The sequence below is a fragment of the Plectropomus leopardus genome, chromosome 19, assembly GCF_008729295.1.
Source record: "Plectropomus leopardus isolate mb chromosome 19, YSFRI_Pleo_2.0, whole genome shotgun sequence".
NCBI lineage: Eukaryota > Metazoa > Chordata > Actinopteri > Perciformes > Serranidae > Plectropomus > Plectropomus leopardus.
In genome coordinates this window covers 27,911,554-27,917,707 of record NC_056481.1, presented here as the reverse complement: position 1 = coordinate 27,917,707, position 6,154 = coordinate 27,911,554, and positions in this window count along the sequence as shown.

Below are 6,154 nucleotides of genomic sequence, written 5' to 3'. Positions count from 1 at the left end.
TGAGACAACTAGCAACTATACAAGAAATTACCTAAAAATAAGCAAAGAATTTAATTTTAAAAAGTTAGGCCTATACTGAAAAAAATAGCAAAACAAAGTTTTTTTTAAAAAAAGGAAATGACTTGAATAGTACTAAAATAATAATAATAATAATATCCATATATACTCCAGTAACTATTAATATAGTTTTCTCTCTCTCTCTCAGCTAATTTTCAGGTCATTTTCTTGTCACCTTTAACTAATTTCTCACAGTTTGCAGGACATTTCAATCGAGTTTCTTATTGCCTTTTTCCATGTTTTCAAAGGAAACCAACTCAATTTGCTCATTTTTCAAAGGCTTAAATGTTTGTGAAAGGCATCTGAATGTAGCACAAGAAAACTAATGCTGATCCAAGTTTCAAAGGGTGAAGTGCTTTTCTTTTTCAAGAAATCTATCCGGTAATACATATTAAATTTTGAAAGTACCGTAAAAAAAAAAAAAATTGAGAAATGTCCTGAATTCCTACAAAAATCTCACAATCTGAGAAATGCTAAAATCCTAGAAACATGTATGGGGCTGCTGGGACTGGCCCCTGACCTCCTGCATTTTTACAAAAGTGACCCCCAAACAAAGTACGTAGAGTCTCCCTGTCGTAACACTTTGTGAATAACTCAAATCCAAACAGTCTTTTTGGTCTCATGTCCTCTTCCAGCAAACAGCACTGACATAAAAGCAGAATTTCTGGTTAAAAAAAAACACTTAACCAAAATCCAGAGTGCATATAAACTCCTTCAAACATGTGTTCTATGAAGGTACCTTGTGTATGTGTACAGCTTGGAACAGTTAGGCACTGGAAAAACCTGAATCCATCCAGCCCTAAGATCAGCTGTGCTCTTCCTCCTGTGTAATCAGAGAGTCTACACACAACCATCATAGAAGCCCCAGTGTTTACTCCAAGGCTGAAGTTTTACTGCACCTGATGACTGATTAGTCATCAGACAGTGTGGGGGAAGAATACTGAGACACAAAGCTCAAGAACTGTTCTGTGGTACATCTGTGTACAATGAGGAATACATTTGAGGGGTAAACACAGTATTAAAGGCCCAGTCATGTTAACAGCTGAAACCTCTGACTGTGGTGCCAGCACTAGAAATGGGTCTGAATCACAAAGAGGAGAAAATGAGGGGGAATTCTCAGACCAGCTTTCTGCTTCAACTTTGACCGTACAGAGTCCCAGATCTAAGTAGTTTCTAAAATTAAAAGCCAAGTCTAAAGTGGAATGATCCTTTAATGTGCTGCCAGTGCAGCGTGGCTTAACTTCACTGTAAAATTGGACAAATTGATTTACTTGATTTTGAAATCTAGTGAATCGATTGCTTTGAAAAATGTAAGGAAATAGAACTATTCGCCTTAATTCATGTTAACTTTATATATATTTGTTTAGTTTACTTAAAATTTAGTTATATTTACTTAATTTTGTGAAGTTGTTGCAACCTAAATATTGACAAGTTTAATCAATCAATCTTCTTCAATCTATAAGTTTTAGCAACTACAGTAAACCAAGTTTTCTGTGCTGTATGTCTGTATTCTGCTGGCTACAAAGTAGTCAATTATATTTGTAGAACTCACAGATCTCCTAACTTCATAATTGGCAAAATCCTCTTTGTCATGATCAAGTTCAGTCAGACTGGCTTGGTTTACTGAAGTTGCGAATACTTAGATAAAACAAGGTAATTCCACTTGTCATTTTTAAATTGCAACAACTTCACAAAATTAAGTGAATACAACTAAATGTAAACATAACAGTTAGATATAAAGTAAACATGAATTGTGAATTATAGTTATATTTACTTTACTTTTTCAAAGCAATTGGTGTAAAGTGTAGTTTTTGTCAGGAAATGGCATGGTGTGAATTTGGGCCGTGACTCAACATTTGGAAAGATTTAAAACATGAAGACATGACAAAGATAAGATTCCACCCAGTATTTAATCACTACGTCCAGAAATCACATTATTCATTGTAAACTCTAGTTTATAGAATTTGGTTGTGGATGATATTAACGTACCATTGTGTTATTATGAGCCAGTGTTTCAATGAGAGGAGAACAGAGCTGACCCTGCGGAGATGAAGACATGGCGCCCTGTGTTTGTTGATCTGTTGCTTCCCTCTGCTCAGTCTGTGTGAATTGCTGTTGTAAACCAGTTGAGGTACTAAGTCAGTGAGTGGTGATATGAAGGCTAATGTGACTGTGATCAGTAATAAACAGAGAGCAGGGGATTTATCCCGTGTCTGTGATCCTCTGTCTGTCTCTCTCTGGGTAAAGCAAATAAATCTTCCATGCCCCCGAAAGCCAGGGGTCCACCGTGTAGCATTTCATGTGTATTAAACTGACAGACTAACCCTTTATGGCCCGCTTTAACATAACACACACCCATATCACTCAAAATGATATAAAGATAAAGATTAAAATCAAGCTTTAAAAAAATATTATACGTTATTATATTATTATTTTCTACTTTCATTGAGTTAATGCTTTGACAAACATCAGTCCTATTCCTAAAAATCCAATATTCATTCATTTTCAGAATTTTAACCCTTTAAATGCCAGGTTTTTGTCATGATAGCACCATGTTTTTAGATGAAAAAAACAACAACAAAAATATTTTTTTTTTCAATAGACTATATGCTTAGTCGATTTTTTTATTATCACAGCCTGGAATATGTCAATGATTAGCAGCAACATTGATTTTTATTTATTTACTAGTTTTTATTATTAGTTTTTGTGCAGTGTCAAATACTCACACGTACTGCTCTGAGCACAAAATGCATTTTTCATAACCAAACTATAAAAAATATTATACATTAATATGATACTTACTTTACTTTAAGTTACTTTACGTTTTTTTAAACTAAATCAGTCATAATCATAAATATCAAATATTCATTCATTCATTTTTAAGAATTTTAACCATTTAAATGCCAGTTGGGGTTCTTTTTAAATCATGATGCCAAGTTGTTTTTAGATTAAATAAAATATCTTTTTTCAGTGTACTACATGCAAAAATGGAGCCCAGAATGACACCCAGAAGTAATACAATCATGTTTTTGTACTTTGATGGCTGTGAGATCAAAAATTTCAGTTTGAATGGGTTTCAGGGGACCATTTTTTGCACTAACAGTCTGAATGTAACAGCTTTGTTTGCACAGTGTACTTTGGACTTATTGCTTACTGATTTAGAGATTAGACAAAAATACTTAGTCGTGCCAGTGTTACTGCTATATGCATGAACACAGCCACAAATATCAAAAAATGAAGAATGAAAACAACAGTCCCTAAGAGTTACAGGAGTGTTGGGTAATATGCAGCTTTGGAATTTTATTAAATAAAGGTGCTAACAATTCCCCAATCCCCAGAGAGACCTGTGAAAACCTTTTTTCTAGGTTTGATTAATTTATTGAGCTGTTTCATTTTTTTTTACTTGTTATACAATATATTTAAATTGAATTCTAACTTTTTCCCACTTCAAAGGATAGGGTCATTATTTTTCAGGTCTTGAAATGATAGTCAGGTGGCCCTAAAATCAGTGAATTACTTGCTGTTATCCCTTCTCTTGGTTATTGTGGCTATCAGAGATCCCTTTCAGATGTGCTTCAGTGTAAGTGATGGAGAAAAAATCCACAATCCTTTTTTAAAATGTATTCCAAAAAGTATCTGAAGATATAAAGTAGATTATTTATAGTTATTTATAGTAAGATATAGTAAGGTATTTTTCAACCTGGACCCTATTTTCCCAGGTTTTTGTGTCTTAGTGACTGACAGAAATAACCATTTTTGAAATTGGTCCAGTACTGAGCGAGAGGGCTGCAGTTGGTAGCAGCAAGATAGGCTGCAATGTAACAACTAAGGGCATGTTAACAATTTACACTTACATCCACAGCTTAAGATTGTTCCTCTAAGTGTCGAACAACATCATGGAAACAATCCCTACATACACCATGTCAAGTCAAGTCAAGTCAATTTTATTTATAAAGCCCATTATCCCAAAACACGGTTTTCCTCAGAGGGCTTTACATCATACGACATCCCTCTGCCCTTAGACCCTCACATCACCCAAGGAAAAACTCCTGAAAAAGAACCTCTGTAACGGGAAACCTCAAGAAGAGCGGCAGAGGATGATGAGGGATCCCTCTTCCAGGATGGACAGATGTGCAAAAGATGTCGTAAATAACAATTAAAATAAAATCATGACAAAAAGGAAAGAGAGAGGGGAGGAGAGGGGGAGAGAGGGAGAGAGATGCACATCAGTAATGGAAACAGACGCATGTCATATCACAATAGTGATAGGTGTGAAATTACTAAATGCACTCTATGATAATATTGTGGGTGTTGATAAGAGTCCCATGCATATATTGATAGTGGAGGCGTGGCTCATAATAATGGCAGTAGAGGGTTGCGTCAAACACGATCATGGCATTAGCGCAACCAGAACCCACAACACAGGACCACAGCAGTGGCAAAACCAAGACCACAATCAGGGCGAGCCGGGGGTACATTATCAGCGCAGCCACAGCACGACCATGACCAAAGGCAGGGTCACAGCACCAGCACAGCTATCACCCCAATCAAGTGGAGCCAAGGTTGCAGCCAGGATCCGGGAAAATGAGGAAACAAGGGAGCAGGAATGCTCTGAAGAGGTAATGGAGTTAGCGTAATGCAGTAAGCGTAATGCAGTAAACAGACATGCACACTTTCAGATGGCAGGAGTAAGAGAAGGAAAAGGAGCTCAGTGTATCATAGAAAGTCCTCCAGCACATTAAACCTACGTCAGCCTAACTATGGGCTGGTCCAGGCAACCTGAGCCAGCCCTCATTATAAACTTTATCAAAAAGGAAGGCCTTAAGTCTACCCTTTAAAGTGGAAAAGGTGTCTGCCTCCCTGACCAAAACTGGAAGACGGTTCCATAAAGATGGTTTCCATTTGAAAACCTGAAAAAAAAGTCTTGATTTCTTTTAAAAACATGGTAAGAAGGCAATAAGCGATGGAAGAAATGATTATTATTTTGGGGGGCTTTTTGACTTGGTCAAAATTTGGTAGGACAGTTCAAGCATGAAAGGGGGAGAGAGGGGATGACATGCAGCAAAGGGACAAGGCTAGAACCCAACCCATGGCTGCTGCAACATGGACACAGACTCTGTAAAGGGGGTGCCCACTCTACCAACTGAGCTACTGGATGCCCCATAACCCAAAAAATTTCAAGAAATTAGGAAAAAGTACAAGAAAATTACCTGACACTTGTCAAAGCAAAATCAAAATAACAAAATAAATTTTCAATTTTCAATTTTATTTATAGAGCCCATTATCACAAAACATGGTTTGCCTCACTGGGCTGTACAGTTAACGACATCCCTCTGCCCTTAGACCCTCACATCACCCAAGGAAAAACTCCCGAAAAAGAACCCCTGAACGGGGGAAAAAAAAGGGAAGAAACCTCAGGAAGAGCGGTAGTGGATGATGAGGGATCCCTCTTCCAGGATGGACAGACGAGCAAAAAATGTCGTAAATAACAAATGAAATACAATCATGGCAAAAAGGAAAGAGAAAGAGAGAGGGGAGGAGAAAATAAAGAAAAAGAAAGTAATACAATCCAAGCTAAACAAGACTTGGAAACATGATTATTTATTATTATTATTATAAATTATAATAATTCTGTAACACAATTTTAAATGTGTAATTATAGTAATCATAAATATAGTTTTTCCCCCAAGTGTTTTATTCTGACATTTTTCCCTTTAAAAAAAATCTAAATCTAGGCTATATCTTGCTATTTGTGAAACACTCCTTTTTAAAAAGGTCGGGGTTCAAAGGTTGAAATACTTGTGAAAGGTGTCTGACAGCAGACAACAAAAGTGATGTTGTTCCAGGTTTCAAAGGGTTGAGGTCTATGCGGAAAACTGAAACCTGAATATGATACTGTAATACATGAGCTCAACATCCTGTTTCTCTCGCTCTCGCACAGACTGAAACAGAAAGTTGAGCTGACGTCACGGTTTTAGCAGGCTTGTGGTGCGTCGCGGTGCGTCCCGTCCACACAGAAGACTAAACAGTGCATTGTGCGCTTACTGCCGGCGGAGGGCGCAGAGCTGCAGCTGAGACACGTCCTCCTCAGAAACAA